This window comes from Schistocerca gregaria, chromosome 1 (assembly GCF_023897955.1).
Source record: "Schistocerca gregaria isolate iqSchGreg1 chromosome 1, iqSchGreg1.2, whole genome shotgun sequence".
Taxonomy (NCBI): domain Eukaryota; kingdom Metazoa; phylum Arthropoda; class Insecta; order Orthoptera; family Acrididae; genus Schistocerca; species Schistocerca gregaria.
In genome coordinates this window covers 243,270,067-243,287,501 of record NC_064920.1, presented here as the reverse complement: position 1 = coordinate 243,287,501, position 17,435 = coordinate 243,270,067, and the positions used below count along the sequence as shown (strand labels likewise).

General features: G+C 38.3%; 1 protein-coding gene across 5 annotated transcripts in view; it reads left to right on the top strand.

The window, feature by feature from the left end:
- The window catches only part of LOC126339094 (armadillo segment polarity protein), a 98,617-nt gene that overhangs the window by 7,907 nt on the left and 73,275 nt on the right, over nucleotides 1-17,435 (top strand). The window lies entirely within an intron of this gene.

Genomic DNA, 17,435 nt, shown 5'->3' with positions numbered 1-17,435 from the left:
GTTCTGTATGTCAGACAGAATTCGTTGGGCCTATCTACACGTGCAATTAATACTGTTTGTAAGACTATACTAGAATGAAAGTGTTTCCTTATTTATGGGTGAGGTGTCAGTCGTAAAATAATAAATGTTTAAGATGATATTGAGTCTGTTGGGTCAAAAATTCTATTATACATGATGGTACAAAGAAATGGGAAAATGTGAAACAATTATACAAAAAATATTACAGAAAATTACTAACTGAATTTGATGCTGAAGTGTGTGTTCCACAAGAGTAGAAACACCATTAGGGATCTTTTTTAAATATTATGTCATTTAAGTGCTCTGCATTTTGCCATATACATTCACTAAACCAATTCTGAATATTTGCACAAGTTGGCCCAGTGTGTTAATTTGGTTTATTGGCAATGTTTTCTTCAATCTGAGTCTTTAGCTGGGCCAGGTATATTGGAGTAGTCCGGTACTCAACACTTTTCAGATATCTCCACAAAAAGCAGTCAAAGGATTCATGGTCTGCAGTTTGGGGCAGGCAAACGATGTCGACATTCTTTGGAAGTATTGAGACGTCATACTGACAGCAGTGTCTCCTTCATCTTTAAAGGAATAAGGGCCCATCACCCCATGGCACAACACTACAGACCATTACAGTAAGGCCCCTTTCACACTGGGACAGTGGCGACAGTCACCAGCAACGGTCTCCAACAGAGATACATGCATTTGAACTGGAGCATTCACACCGGGACACCACACAGCCTCTCTGAGCTACTGTGACGCAGCAGTTACTCACCTTCGCCACATGCGATGCACAAGGTCACTGTATTCTTAGAAGTCACTGCTGGACATGCATTAGTTTGAATTGGGAGTGTTTGCACTGGGAGACAGAGCCACAGATCACAGACACAGCACTGCAGGTTTCTTAACAGATGGCAGTCATTTTTGAGAAAATGACACAAAACATTCATTGTACATTATACTGTACACATTGTAGCCATGAGTTTAGATTTGATTACTGCTGAAGATTTTATAAGTGAAGTAAAAAAACCGTCCTGCTATTTGGGATGTCAAAAGCGTTGACTATAGCAACAAAGTGGTGAAAACGAATGCTTGACAAGAAATTATAACGAAGTTTGTGCCTGATTTGCAACGAAACTAGTATGTATGGAAAAAAAAATTGGTATGTTGTATGTTCTTTTTTCAAATTTAATAACCTATTTTTTGGACCATAAAAGACTAGCGAAGTGTAGTTGCTACGCCTGTAAAGGCTAGGAGGGTAGTAACCTTAAAGCACATTTTCATCCCTCACACCCTTTTCTTTTGCATTTACCAGTATCAAGTGTACCTTTATGCAGTCTTAATGTGATAAGAAGGGACAAAATGGATTAGTGTGGAGAACCATGAACTCACTCCTACAGGGCAAATGAAGAAGAAATCTAAAGAAATACTTATATTTCAAAATTTTCATAACAAAATTAAGGACGCGTCTTATCGTCATCTTATGGTCCGAAAAATACAGTTAAAATATCATTGTCCATTCCCGTGATTTATCAAATTAAGTTTTCGCCATTTGGAAATACTGAAAAAACTTCTCATCTTGTCTCAGATCGACAAAGAGTATAAAATAATCCTTTCTCCAGCCGATCACGTAGCAGTGGATATATGTGTAATGAACATTTTTGTCTTCTTTCTCCTCCTCCTCCTCCTCCTCCTCCTCCTCAGCCTCCTCCTTAAGAAGTACCAACAAAAGTTCCTCCTCGCCTGAGTCCATTTCACTGAGTTATCAGTTGGCAATAACTGCAGTGTCTGACACCAGAGATCCAGGGGTTGTTTTTGTTGTTGCGGTCTTCAGTCCTGAGACTGGTTTGATGCAGCTCTCCATGCTACTCTATCCTGTGCAAGCTTCTTGATCTCCCAGTACCTACTGCAACCTACATCCTTCTGAATCTGCTTAGTGTATTCATCTCTTGGTCTCCCTCTATGATTTTTACCCTCCACGCTGCCCTCCAGGAGTGTTCATCACAATTACTGGTGACTGGCACTGGTGACCATAAGTGTTCCAGTGTGAAACAGGCCTAACTTTAGCACTGGGTAACAGACCCTTATGAAGCATCTCAGGATTCACCTGTGTCCAGTAAGGCATATTCTCATATTCAGAGCCACTTAGGTGAAAATGGGCTTCATCTAACATTCAAAAATTTTCAGGGAAATTGGCATTCTTGCTGATTTTAGCCAACAAGTTTCCACAGAATCACACCTGCAATACGGATGGTTGTTCAACAATCTGAAGCCTGTAAGAATGCAATTGTGAAGCCTCTTTGCATGTTCAGGTGTCAGAGCCCCAGTGATGAGCCAAGTTCTCACCACTTCAGCTTGCCCAAAATTAATGTTTTTTAGGGTACATACAGACAAGACACACCACTAAGCTGTTTTCAAAGTTACAAACCCACATTTTGTTTGTGTGTGAAGAAGGAAATTGACTGTAGGACAGGATTTTGTAATGCTGCTGAAACACTTTTGCAGCTGTCACTAAGCTCCTGGGTCAGGTCAGATTTCATCATCAGTCCGAAGAGAGTTGTTGCGAGCTAGTGTAGGTAGGGTAAAGTGTTCCATATGGCAGACAGAGAATTCCATGATACCAATAAAGAACAAAGCTCTGTGAACACATTGGTAATATGTTTTCACAGCAACCATACACTCTGCACAGCTCCACTGCAACTGAATGTCTGTCATTTTTCCACTTATTGACCCTGTTGAGGGTTGCCAGTGTCAACGTCAAATGTTACCGTTTAGCTGTGCTGCTCCATATGTAAAAAGACTGGTGGCTTTTTCATTCAACATGAAGTGATGTCACTCAATTCATGTAAGAGGCACTGAGTTGTTAATTATACTAATGTTGTCCTCGGGTTGCAGAAATGCTTACTCATTTGTCAAAGATGGAATATAGTAATTGAGCACTTGTGCGTGGACCAGAATAAAAACTGAATGACAGCTGGTAATGGGGCAGCAACTACCATAGAACAACTTGGAAAAGTCTTCTTCTGTTTTGTACACCGTTGTTACATGAGTCTGAACCTCATGTAGCACTTACCATACTCAGTTACAAACCAAAATTATGGCTGCTATCATAACCATAAAGATTTGTTTTCTGAGTATGCTTAGTTTCTTCATGAATCAAGCTTACATTATGCAACAGGATGTTTGTAACCAGAAATAAAATTGATTATACCCTTATGATCCTGCTCAGTGTCTTCTGTACCACATGTTAATGGTAATAATGAGTATATTCAGTATGGAATCTCAACTATTGCCAACACAGCCATATTGTGTTGATGAATATCAGCAGACATTGTCCCTCCTCTCGCCCCCCGCACCGTATCTTTGCCCAACTGAGCAAAATTAGGCACCAAAAATGCCACAACGCATGTGTTGAAACATTATATTGTCCACATAGCTGCAGTATGCTTGGGAGTTCATACTGTACCACCACTATATTCTTGTTTTGCTGGCTGTCTTGTGGTTTTGATGTGGGTTGATGTGTGAAGACATGACAGAGAGAACCTTGAGTTTTCTATGGCTGAAGAGATTCTGCGGGGGATAGGGCAGTGATTGCGCCCAGTTACCAAAAGACACTGAAACTGGTGATGGTGATTTGTCTAGTGGTTTATAAGGACATGGAGATTTTTTATTTGTTGAGTATGGAGGGAATTGGGAGAATTGATGGAAGTTAGACTTACTTTTAGTAGCAAGACCAAGTTACATACATGCAATTAATTTTCCTCATAATTGATATTTTTAATGAGGAACCGGTGTGTGAGCCCATGTAGAAATTTGCCACCTGTAGCAGTTACTTCTTACAATTTTAATTGAAACGTGATAACTGAAATGAAAGCAATACAGTTGTGGTACTATGTAAACTTCTGATGGATTAATCTTCTGCATGAACTCCTGTCATTTTTGATGATGCGAGAGCTCATTGTGAAATCGAATATTGACACTCACTTATGAACTATTGATTACTCATTAACTTTTCTCCTCAAACCTTGCATCTAATTGACTAATTTAATTTATTTAGAAAGAAATGCTCTGGAAACTGTTTGTCTTTGCAGTTGTTATACTTAAGGTAATTCTAGAGACAATGGCACCCTTTTGAATTACTTTCTGTGCCACATTTTGCATTAGAAAGTAACAAGAAAATTTATTTGAATAGACACTACTTTCCTGTGAGAAATAAAGTAATCAGTAACTACTTCAATATTATTTGTAATAGTTTTATGTAACGCAAAATCCGACGTTGGTGTAATACCTATTTAAATCTTCACTAGCACATCATTAACATACTGATAGCTTTTTGGATGCTGCAACCACCTTTCTATTCTGCTTGTTCTTACTCTTTATTTTCCAAATTTATAAGCATGGCACAAATATTTGTTCTTTGTCTGACGATACAAGCAATGCAGCATACACCATGTTGCCTTCTGTCACTAGTCTGTTGGAATTTTTGTGAGAATCTTTTTACGAAAAGAGACAATCATCTTTCCTATGATCTAAATGACAGCGACTGTAGGAAACGAGTAGTCTTCCCTGAAGGCAATAGGAAGTACTCCGTGCAGCTTTATACAGCTAATTAGTTTCAGGAAGTGTATCATTATTATTGGTTTTCAGCTTTCATTAACTGGTTGTGGAACTGAAGTAGTAAATTCTTTAAATAATTCACATTTACTACAGGCAAGGAAGTCGTGATGGATAAAATTTACAGCAGTGTAGTGAGGTACAATTGTATTGAAAAGTGTGTGTGTGTGGGGGGGGGGGGGGGGGGGGTGCTACTGTTCTGAGTAGTACTCCATGTTCAGTGAATTGCAACTTGTGATGGAAAAAAGGTGGAGTCTAAATAGAAAGTAAAAATCAAATGTTAATAGATCAAAAGACTGTCACGTTATTAGCTCCTTCTGCAAGAACAGCTGCCACCAGTCTGAAAACAGTAATCCGTTCATTGATGCTTTGGCCTTCCAAATTGTAACGTTAGTTCCAGTAATGAGACAAAATGAGAATGGAGGAGGGATCAGAAACTATTGTAACATTATGTCTCTTGAATAGCTTTTCAACACATTTGAAACACATTTGGGTGCATTTCAGTGCAACACGCCTTTTGTCCCGACTTCGGGAAATTACAAAGCTTATTACAAAGCCATATAAATATTGAACTTCCATTTCGAATAACTCAAAATTTTTTAAAAGAACACATTGCCATTTGACTATTTTATTGTTTATTTAAGTGCAACCCAGGTTTCATTCTTTTATCCCATTTTCAAGTATTTGATTTGATGTCTTTAACAGGACACTTAACATGTTGTCAAGCTCAAAGTTGGCCTGTGTGGCCTAACAATGTGTTAAGTATCCTGCAATATATGTGAAAGACATAAAATGAAATACTTGAAAATGGCATAAAAGACTGAAACCTGGGTTGTACTTAAATAAACAATAATACAGGCAAATGGCAGTGTGCTCCTTCAAAAAAATATAAAAAACTGTCTGAAACACAAAACTTACTTAAAAAATAAACAGAAAATTGGGAAAGGAAGTAACTTGTAAACTATCAATATGTACATATATTGATATTGGCAATGGTAGCAAACCAACTGTAACAGGGCCTTAAAAAAAATCGAAACTGTAAAATTTGAAGACTGGGAGACCCATCTAAAGAGCATAAAAGCATCCTTACCATTTAAACTTTTTCTAATGCATTGACTGTTTCTAGTATAAGTAGTGATGTACATCAGTGTGCTAGTGAGGTGAAGCTCCACTCTAGTACCTCATGAAATTTCAGCTTTGGTTCAATAACCAAAGCTATGAAATGCCCTGTGGTGCACAGTTGATAACATGTATATCATATTGAGATATGAGCACAAAGTTTTACAGTGATGAAGAAAAGCCCAAAGACCTTCATTTTTGAGACTGTATTTAGTTGTACTGTATCCCACTAAAAGTTCCACAGCCTTGGGATCTTCTGTATCAGCAGCTGGATGCTTTGAAAGATTACCTCCCTTTAAGATGAAGTGATTTGTCATCATTGAATGCCCAGCTGAGAACCAAATCATGATTTTCAAATTAAACACTCACAAAATTTGATTGTATGTCATTGCCAGCTATTACTTTTGTAATAGCTGTATACAGTGTGACTTATTATTTCATGGTCATTAGAAAGTGTACTCATGAGTTCAGAATTCACAATTTCTCACATATGTGGAGTTATCATTTGTACGACACTATAAATTTAAACTGTCTCCACTGTTTAATTTATAAAACTTAATTGTCCAATGAATTCATATTTGCAGAAGCAAAGCATGTCCTTGATTTCTGACAGCATAACAAAGTTCATTAACCAATTTTGGTTACCCGATAGTTTTCTACGCTATTGTATTTCATTTGGTATGTCATTTGTGTAACAACCCAGTCTAAACACTTCTCATACTTCAGAACACTTTATATTATAATACATTAAAACAACAGGTGTTACTGTCAAGTGGTAAGGCTTAACAAGGCTGCTAATGAAATTTCAAAATTCAATATTTGCTTTTCATTTCGTGTAGAAAAATGAGTACGATTTGATATGCAGAGTTCTAGCACATTAAGACCAGATAATTTTAGTATTATTATTAGTATTATATGTATTATTTTATTTATAAGTATTATAATTATAGAGGCAAACCCCTGAAGACTATTTACAACACATCTGCTGGGAAAGCTTTGAGTCACATTATAAGTATATTTTGTCTGAAATTACGACAAAATTATTTGGGTTAAAGTTTGGACAGAATTTAGTGAATAGCAATACAAACAATTTATCAGTTGCTGTATACAAAATAGCTGACAAATAAGCAAAAGGGTCATGTTTCAGATCAATACTGGTACATTGTTGTGTCACGTACATTATTTTATGGCACCTTTTGCAGTAAATGAATTAAGTATATTCCTGGTGTATTGTTTCTTTGTCTTCTTAAAAGTGAGATGATGTATAACTGTTATAAAATATCATTTGTGGATAATTTGTCTGTGGCGGTACCCTATAAATAAACCATTTTAAACATGAGAGGTTTCAGTATTTAGAAGGAAACTTCATGACATGTAAGGAAGTTGAGCTTTCTTAAAAGTAGATGCCGTGCTTTGCCTCAAACTTTTGAGGCGTTTTTTTTTTTTTTTTAGTGTTATCTTTAATAGCAGTAATAGACAGCTGTTTCGTTTTCCATTGTGATTGGAAATCTTTCAGTATAACATACCAAAATGTAAATAATGTAGCTGTTACCATGTTAATGTATTTACATGCTTCTGACCATAATCGTTTATCAGAATTAACTGACAGTATTGTTTTGTTACATGCAGATTTCAAAATGGGATTAGTGATGCATGTTTAATGATTTCCATCCCCTTTTTGTGGTGAACGTCATTCTTGCTGCTGCCCAGCACCCTTACTTCTCTCTCTCTCTCTCTCTCTCTCTCTCTCTGTGTGTGTGTGTGTGTGTGTGTGTGTGTGTGTGTGTGTGTGTGTTTCAAAATTGACTTTATGCAAGCTGCAATTACAAAAAGCTGCAAATGAAATAAATCAGCGTATATCAGGGATGTATAGAAAGTGAATAAAACAAATAATGTGTTCATTACACTAACAGTGTTTCTGTTTACACTTTTCGTGCAGACCAATTCATTTGGAAATTTCTGCTGATTTAATACTTGTGTTACACTATTAACAAACAAGTAAACCATTGTGTTTATTTTCTGAAGACAAGGCACTCGTCACTGGGTAAATTAGATTAAAAAAAAAATGTGTACTGTTGCCCGAAGAGTACCTTCTCAGAAATCCTGAGTTGCAAAATACTTATCTCCTAGCAAAGGTGCAGCAGGCTTCTTGTGAATTTTTTGGCAGCTGTTTTAGGTTACCTGTTCACTAATTCTTGCAATACGTAAAATAATGTAATGCAAAATTTTTTGGTGTTTTATTACACAGTGTGTCAGAAAATGTCTGTTGTGACACAAAGCTGACAGCTCATTTTAACTCACTCAAATGTAAGTTAATACCTTTAGGTTTTTGCTCAGATACATCAATGCATACTGTAGATAACAGATATATTTATACTCCAAAAGATGGTTTTAAAATGTCTTTACTGATTAGAGCCTTCAGAATTTAGAATTGTAACTCCATTTCATACTATTGATTGATGAGATATATTTTCAAAATTCTTTGTTCTTTTAATCAGTATAAGATTGTTAAAATACGTGTTTTGATGTCATCAAAGAAATTTGTAAAGACAGTCTCAAAATAGTACCAGATAGTAGGTAGTTTCCTTTCCGTTTACAGGCAGAAAACCTATTAAATGACTCTTTCACAATATAGTTGAATATATGTTGTGAAATTACAAAAGCTTTGAAATTACAAGGCAAATGATTGTAAAAGCCACCCTAAGGTTGTGGTGTAACTATTGCTATATTCTTTTAGTTGGGATGGTACACTCCCACAGTATACATGACGCCTCTGTAGAGATCAGAAAGTGAAAGGATACTGACAAATTAAAATGTTAATACAGGCTGTTTAGTAAGTGTGGGTAAGTGCCATGAAGTGTATTCTCCACAAAAAGCAAGGGTAAACATTCTGTTTTGTCAAACAGTCTTAGGATGGGGGGGGGGGGGGGAGAGAGAGAGAGAGAGGTATGAAGGGAAAAAAAGTAGAGATAGTACTTATTGCTGTTAATCAAAAAGATAGCATCGAGTTTCATTTGTGGCTTAGATTTCCCAACTGGTCTAACAAGTGTTGTGCTCAAAAGTGACCACGACCTTCAGCTGAAGTAAATATGGTGAGACAGAGAACTTTTTTAGAAGTTTTTGAATCAAAACTCATAAACATCGTAGAAGATAGTTTGTGCAAATGTGATTTTTTGTGCCATCAAATTACTCAATTCCTATTGATTTGCATTAAAATAAAAACATTTTGGTACATTGCCTGAAGTTATTGTCCCTTGTGAAACTTGTTAATCATGTAATAACTAATGTTCTTACCTTTGGAAAAAAAATTAAATATTAAAAGTACATTGCACACAGAAAAAGGAAAGTAAAATGTGAAATTATTTAACATGCACCTCTTCCTTGGAGACACTAATTTAAAATTTAGAGAAGAGTGAAGTTATCAGTGTTACGATTGGAAGAAACATGGATGAATAAATAAAATTGGCCTGGGCAGATGCAGATGATGTAAGTTGGACTACCTTTCTCAAGGTGCATGAAATACTATCTGGGATCAGTTTCATTTTGTACAAGGGAGCCGTCAGGAGTGCCATTATTTTATAGTTTAATAATCACATCAACAGTATATCCATGAACAACTAATGTCAACTTAATACCAGTTTTTTAAAAATCTGTGTTATAAAACTTTAGCCGAATTCCTGCTCAGAGTATGGAATTGCTGACCTGAGTCGTACGTGTCACAATTAAAACCTATTTCACCGGTAATTTATCCAATAGATTTTCACCAAGCAGCAAGTATAAAAAAAAGCATGAATCATTTTTAAGATTCACAGATGACATAGCCTGACTGGCTTAAACAGAGGAAAAATTTAGGAAACAGAAATTACATTATGTCAGGCTCAATGTAGATTAAAGATAAACAGAAAATGGCAAGGGAAGAACTGTTAGAGAATAGACTACTGACATCAACTCAGGAAAATAGTTCAGGTCTCAGCAGTTTAGCTATGGGGAGAAAGGTTTCCGTTGCTTACATGACCATACTGTTTAGTGCTTAAAACTTAATTCATCAATTCATTCAAGAAAGGAATTGTATTTGCAAGGAGAAGCATGCATGTAATCCATTACTCAGTAATTGACTATTGGGTTCTGTGTACAGGACGATTCACGGAGATATGCAAATATTTTAATGTTATTCTACGAGCAAAACAAAAGAAAAAGTTTGTATAAACATAGGTCCACAAAGTATTAGTTGCGGAGTTGCAGCTCATAAAAGATTTTGCCTGAAATTTAGCAACTTTGCTAGTATGAAGTCATCACAAAACTGTATGAGGTTGAAGTAAAGCATGATTTTCATTTATTTTGTTGTTATGGATCTGATGAATCGAATAAAACATGTCCCAGATGTATATCTGCAGTAGTTTTCCAGAACATCCAGAGAAGTGAAAAAGTAATTTTGTAAAATTTTTAATGTATTAACTACTTGGTCCAATTGGTTTTTTGATTCCAGACAATTGTACAAAGTTTTCAACAGAAGGTGTAAAGAATTTAATTTTGGAAAAACCATGGCAATAACATTAACTGAAACTGTGTGAATGTGTCAGATCATCTGCTTTTATTAATACCATTGCGCACTTGAATTCACATTAAACCGGAAAAAACAAGGCTCAGTTTAATGAAGTTGTATAGTGTACATACAATTTCCCAATACATTCACAATAAATGTTCAAAAATATCTCCACTGAGTTCAAAGCATTTAGCTGCATTTGTATGAACCAATTTTGTTGCTCGGTTCAGTTTCCCTTAATTTTGTCTATTGCATTCATAATGCAAGCAAGTAATGCCTCATGAGTATTGTCTTTGCCTTCATAAACTGTAGCAAGTGGGGCATTTCTTCTTGGAGGAATTGTAACTACGTCTCGCCAGTTAGACGTCCTGAGAAAATGAATGGTCCAATAAAGTGTGTGTTAATTATACCACACCACACATTTATGCTGAATCACTGCTAGAAATTGAGTTGCTCTGTGGCATGTGGGTTTGTCTCTGACCATACGTGCTCGTTATGTAAATTGTTTATACCATTTTGAGTAAACTATGCCTCATCAGTAAATAAAATGTATTTGTGTAACTGCCGATTAGTATTTAACCAGAATGAGATTTTCACTCTGCAGCGGAGTGTGCGCTGATATGAAACTTCCTGGCAGATTAAAACTGTGTGCCCGACCGAGACTCGAACTCGGGACCTTTGCCTTTCGCGGGCAAGTGCTCTACCGAAGCACGACTCACGTCCGGTACTCACAGCTTTACTTCTGCCAGTATCCGTCTCCTACCTTCCAAACTTTACAGAAGCTCTTCTGCGAACCTTGCAGAACTAGCACTCCTGAAAGAAAGGATACTGCGGAGACATGGCTTAGCCACAGCCTGGGGGATGTTTCCAGAATGAGATTTTCACTCTGCAGCGGAGTGTGCGCTGATATGAAACTTCCTGGCAGATTAAAACTGTGTGCCCGACCGAGACTCGAACTCGGGACCTTTGCCTTTCGCGGGCAAGTGCTCTACCGAAGCACGACTCACGTCCGGTACTCACAGCTTTACTTCTGCCAGTATCCGTCTCCTACCTTCCAAACTTTACAGAAGCTCTTCTGCGAACCTTGCAGAACTAGCACTCCTAAAAGAAAGGATACTGCGGAGACATGGCTTAGCCACAGCCTGGGGGATGTTTCCAGAATGAGATTTTCACTCTGCAGCGGAGTGTGCGCTGATATGAAACTTCCTGGCAGATTAAAACTGTGTGCCCGACCGAGACTCGAACTCGGGACCTTTGCCTTTCGCGGGCAAGTGCTCTACCGAAGCATGACTCACGTCCGGTACTCACAGCTTTACTTCTGCCAGTATCCGTCTCCTACCTTCCAAACTTTACAGAAGCTCTTCTGCGAAAAAAGTTTGGAAGGTAGGAGACGGATACTGGCAGAAGTAAAGCTGTGAGTACCGGACGTGAGTCGTGCTTCGGTAGAGCACTTGCCCGCGAAAGGCAAAGGTCCCGAGTTCGAGTCTCGGTCGGGCACACAGTTTTAATCTGCCAGGAAGTTTCAGTATTTAACCAGTTGCACAACTCCAAGTGAAGGGCAGAATCTCCCGGATGTAAATGATGCACTTTTTGTTTATGCTAAGGATACAGTCTATTGTACTTAAATGTAAGCCAGACGTAGTTGTTGTCGTCGTCGTCTTCTTCAGTCCTGAGACTGGTTTGATGCAGCTCTCCATGCTACTCTATCCTGTGCAAGCTTCTTGTTCTCCCAGTACCTACTGCAACCTACATCCTTCTGAATCTGCGTAGTGTATTCATCTCTTGGTCTCCCTGTACGATTTTTACCCTCCACGCTGCCCTCCAGTGCTAAATTGGTGATCCCTTGATGCCTCAAAACATGTCCTACCAACCGATCCCTTCTTCTAGTCAAGTTGTGCCACAAACTTCTCTTCTCCCCAATCCTATTCAATACCTCCTCATTAGTTACGTGATCTATCCACCTTATCTTCAGCATTCTTCTGTAGCACCACATTTTGAAAGCTTCTATTCTCCTCTTGTCCAAACTAGTTATCGTCCATGTTTCACTTCCATACATGGCTACACTCCAACAAATACTTTCAGAAACGACTTCCTGATACATAAATCTATATTTGATGTTAACAACTTTCTCTTCTTCAGAAACGCTTTCCTTGCCATTGCCAGTCTACGTTTTATATCCTCTCTACTTCGACGATCATCAGTTATTTTACTTCCTAAATAGCAAAACTCCTTTACTACTTTAAGTGTCTCATTTCCTAATCTAATTCCCTCAGCATCACCTGATTTAATTTGACTGCATTCCATTATCCTCGTTTTGCTTTTGTTGATGTTCATCTTATATCCTCCTTTCAAGACACTATCCATTCCGTTCAACTGCTCTTCCAAGTCCTTTGCCGTCTCTGACAGAATTACAATGTCATCGGCGAACCTTCTTCTCCATGAATTTTAATACCTAATCCAAATTTTTCTTTTGTTTCCTTTACTGCTTGTTCAATATACAGATTGAATAACATCGGGGAGAGGCTACAACCCTGTCTCATTCCTTTCCCAACCACTGCTTCCCTTTCACGTCCCTCAACTCTTATAACTGCCATCTGGTTTCTGTACAAATTGTAAATAGCTTTTCGCTCCCTGTATTTTACCCCTGCCACCTTCAGAATTTGAAAGAGAATATTCCAGTCAACATTGTCAAAAGCTTTCTCTTAGTCTACAAATGCTAGAAACGTAGGTTTGCCTTTTCTTAATCTTTCTTCTAAGATAAGTCGTAAGGTCAGTATGGCCTCACGGGTTCCAACATTTCTACAGAATCCAAATTGATCCTCCCTGCGGTCCGCATCTACCAGTCTTTCCATTTGTCTGTAAAGAATTCGTGTTAGTATTTTGCAGCTTTGACTTATTAAACTGGTAGTTCGGTAATTTTCACAACTGTCAGCACCTGATTTCTTTGGGATTGGAATTATTATATTCTTCTTGAAGTCTGAGGGTATTTTGCCTGTCTCATACATCTTGCTCACCAGCTGGTAGAGTTTTGTCATGACTGGCTCTCCCAAGGCCGTCAGTAGTTCTAATGGAATGTTGTCTACTCCGGGGGCCTTGTTTCGACTCAGGTCTTTCAGTGCTCTGTCAAACTCTTCACGCAGTATCTTATCTCCCATTTCGTCTTCATCTACATCCTCTTCCATTTCCATAATATTGTCCTCAGGTACATCACCCTTGTATAAACCTTCTATATACTCTTTCCACCTTTCTGCCTTCCCTTCTTTGCTTAGAACTGGGTTGCCATCTGAGGTCTTGATATTCATACACGTGGATCTCTTCTCTCCAAAGGTCTCTTTAATTTTCCTGCAGGCAGTATCTATCTTACCCCTAGTGAGATAAGCCTCTACATCCTTACATTTGTCCTCTAGCCATCGCTGCTTAGCCATTTTGCACTTCCTGTCGATCTCATCTTTGAGACGTTTGTATTCCTTTTTGCCTGCTTCATTTACTGCATTTTTATATTTTCTCCTTTCATCAATTAAATTCAATATTTCTTCTGTTACCCAAGGATTTCTAGCAGTCCTCGTCTTTTTACCTACTTTATCCTCTGCTGCCTTCACGACTTCATCCCTCAGAGTTACCCATTCTTCTTCTACTGTGTTTCTTTCCCCCTTTCCTGTCAATTGTTCCCTTATGCTCTCCTTGAAACTCTGTACAACCTCTGGTTCTTTCAGCTTATCCAGATCCCATGTCCTTAAATTCACACCTTTTTGCAGTTTCTTCAGTTTTAACCTACAGGTCATAACCAATAGATTGTGGTCAGAGTCCACATCTGCCCCTGGAAGTGTCCTACAATTTAAAACCTGATTCCTAAATCTCTGCCTTACCATTATATAATCTATTTGATACCTTTTAGTATCTGCAGGATTCTTCCATGTATACAACCTTATTTTATGATTCTTGAACCAAGTGTTAGCTATGATTAAGTTATTCTCTCTGCAAAATTCTACCAGACAGCTTCCTCTTTCATTTCTTAGCCCCAATCCATAATCACCTACTATGTTTCCCTTTCTCCCTTTTCCTACTGACGAATTCCAGTCACCCATGACTATTAAATTTTCGTCTCCCTCCACTACCTGAATAATTTCTTTTATCTCATCATACATTTCATCAATTTCTTCATCATCTGCAGAGCTAGTTGGCATATAAACTTGTACTACTGTAGCAGGCATGGGCTTTGCGTCTGTCTTGGCCACAATAATGCGTTCACTATGCTATTTGTAGTAGCTTACCCGCACTCCTATTTTTTAATTCATTATCAAACCTACTCCTGCATTACCCCTATTTGATTTTGTATTTATAACCCTGTATTCACCCGACCAGAAGTCTTGTTCCTCCTGCCACCGAACTTCACTAATTCCCTCTATATCTAACTTTAACGTATCCATTTCCCTTTTTAAATATTCTAACCTACCTGCCCGATTAAGGGATCTGACATTCCACGCTCCGATCCGTAGAACGCCAGTTTTCTTTCTCCTGATAACGACATCCTCCTGAGTAGTCCCCGCCCGGAGATCCGAATGGGGGACTATTTTACCTCCAGAATATTTTACCCAAGAGGATGCCATCATCATTTAATCATACAGTAAAGCTGCATGTCCTCGGGAAAAATTACGGCTGTAGTTTCCCCTTGCTTTCAGCCATTCGCAGTACCAGCACAGCAAGGCCGTTTTGGTTAATGTTGCAAGGCCAGATCAGTCAATCATCCAGGTTGTTGCACCTGCAACTACTGAAAAGGCTGCTGCCCCTCTTCAGGAACCACATGTTTGTCTGGCCTCTCAACAGATAGCCCTCCGTTGTGGTTGCACCTACGGCACGGCCATCTGTACCGCTGAGGCACGCAAGCCTCCCCACCAACGGCAAGGTACATGGTTCATGGGGGGACGCCAGACCTTAAGATTGTGAAATGCCTAATCGTTGAGAGATCTGTCATGTACTGGTACCCGGGCAACGTTGAGCAGCATCCATAATATCTTCATGTATCGAGCACTCATACTGATTGTGGAAGCTACATAGAGACCTGTCTCCCGTAACATTCAAAATACTCCACTAATGGTTCGTGCATTTGGAATCCTCAGAGTTGGGTAACATATGCGATATTTGTTAACTACAGCTTTAGCGTTACCACCACATTTCCCATAAATAAACACCATATCGGCATATTACCTTGTTGTAAATTTGAAGGGCATCCCTATTTCATAAATAATCTACAAACTACAACAGTTATTATGTGGTTTCACTTAAATACACTGCTGTTATTATGTTCTTTCACTGAACAATACATAAAATTAACTCATTTCAAGGTTGGGAAACAATGAAACAACTCGCTAACATTCTTAATGGAAAGTAAACAAATTTATTTGTATAATAATCTTCACTTCCCTGGATGTTCTGAAGAACTATTGCAGATACATGTCTGGGACATGTTTTATTAGATTGACCAGACCAATAACAACAAAATAAATGAAAATTGTGCTTACTTTAACCTTGTACAGTTTTGTGATGGCTTCATACTAGTGAAGTTGTTCAATTTCAGGCAAAATCTTTTATTAACTGTGACTCTGTAACTAAACATTTGCAGACCTATGTTTATATGAACTATTTTCTTTAGTTTTACTTGTAGAATAACATATTAAAATATTTGCATATCTATATAAGTGCATCATTTGAAATAATTTTGACCCTGTCAGTACATGTAGGGTGCCCCCAATTACAGTTCTAGTTTGAAAACACTAGAAAGAAAACCACAGTTTGGAATGATGTCAGATTTGAACATCAGGATATTAAAACAAGGAATATCATGGAACAAAATGAATAAATAAAGTAACCTTTTACCAATAGATGGCACTATAAGTGTCTCAACATAAATTGGGCTGGCTACAAAGGTCAGATGAATCGCAGTACGAAGGCCATGGTTTGAGTTGTACATTACATCATCTGTACTGTTCAGTGTCCATGACTCCAAGAATTCAGCTGTCAACAGTTATGGCCCTGTTAGGTAAGCCCATCCACCACAGCTAGGTCATACCACACTGGATAGGAAAATTCAGTTTTTTATTGTCCTGGGGCCAAGAACGAAATAAAAAGCAAAATGACATCGGTTCCTGATTGTTGTGAAACTGGCACAAGACATATTCAGTATTTTGTCCACCGTTTTCTGCTGCAAGTTGAAATCAAACCTCATAATGTTCGATAACATATCGGAATGTCTTGAGGGGTCCCGTCCATAATGTGTTGTGTAATGCATGCCTTCAATTCAGCTTCGTTTGTAATTGGAGCACTGAACACATCTTTCAGAAAACCCCACAGCCAGAAGTCACATTAATTAAGACCAGGTTGTCAGGTGACCTGGATGTCCAGGCTGTATGGAAATGTTTTCTGATAATTCTAATACTTCACTGGCTGTGCAGTGTGCAGAGAAGTACCATCTTGCATAAAAATGATCCTATCCACACATTCATGCTGCTGAAGATTTGGAATGACATCGGTGCGCAAAAGACCCTTAGCATTTACCAGTAACGGTAAAGATAACAGGACCCCCAGGACTCGATCTCCTTGAAAAAATTGGCTCTACAGTAAACAATAAACAAAGGCATCAACCTATACCATGCAGTCACCTTTGTAGAATGAACCACGTCCAGCCATTGTGATTTAGGTTTTCCGCGATTTCCCTAAATTTCTTCAGTCAAATGCCGGGATGGTTCCTTTGAAAGGGCGTGGCTAACTTCCTTCCCCATCTTTCCCTAATCCGATGGGACTGACGTCGTCACTGTTTGGTCCCATCTTCCAAATCAACCAAAAGTAGAATTAAGGAGTACTGGTTGATGGAAATGGGTTTCGTCTGTCCATAGAATGTTCAGTGGCCATACTTTTTCCACTTCCATGCTAGTTAAAAATTCCAGAGTGAACATTTATCTTGCTGACAGATCTGCAGGAAGCAGTTCTTGAATGTAAATGGTTTTGCACAGATAGCAGTATGCAATGTTTCGTAGGATTTGATGCACTGTGCTCACAGGCATATAGAATATTTGGTCACTTCCCTGTGCACTGCATGTTTGCACATTACCACTTGCCCCCTCCTGCAATGCTGTGGCCACATCTTCGACAGATG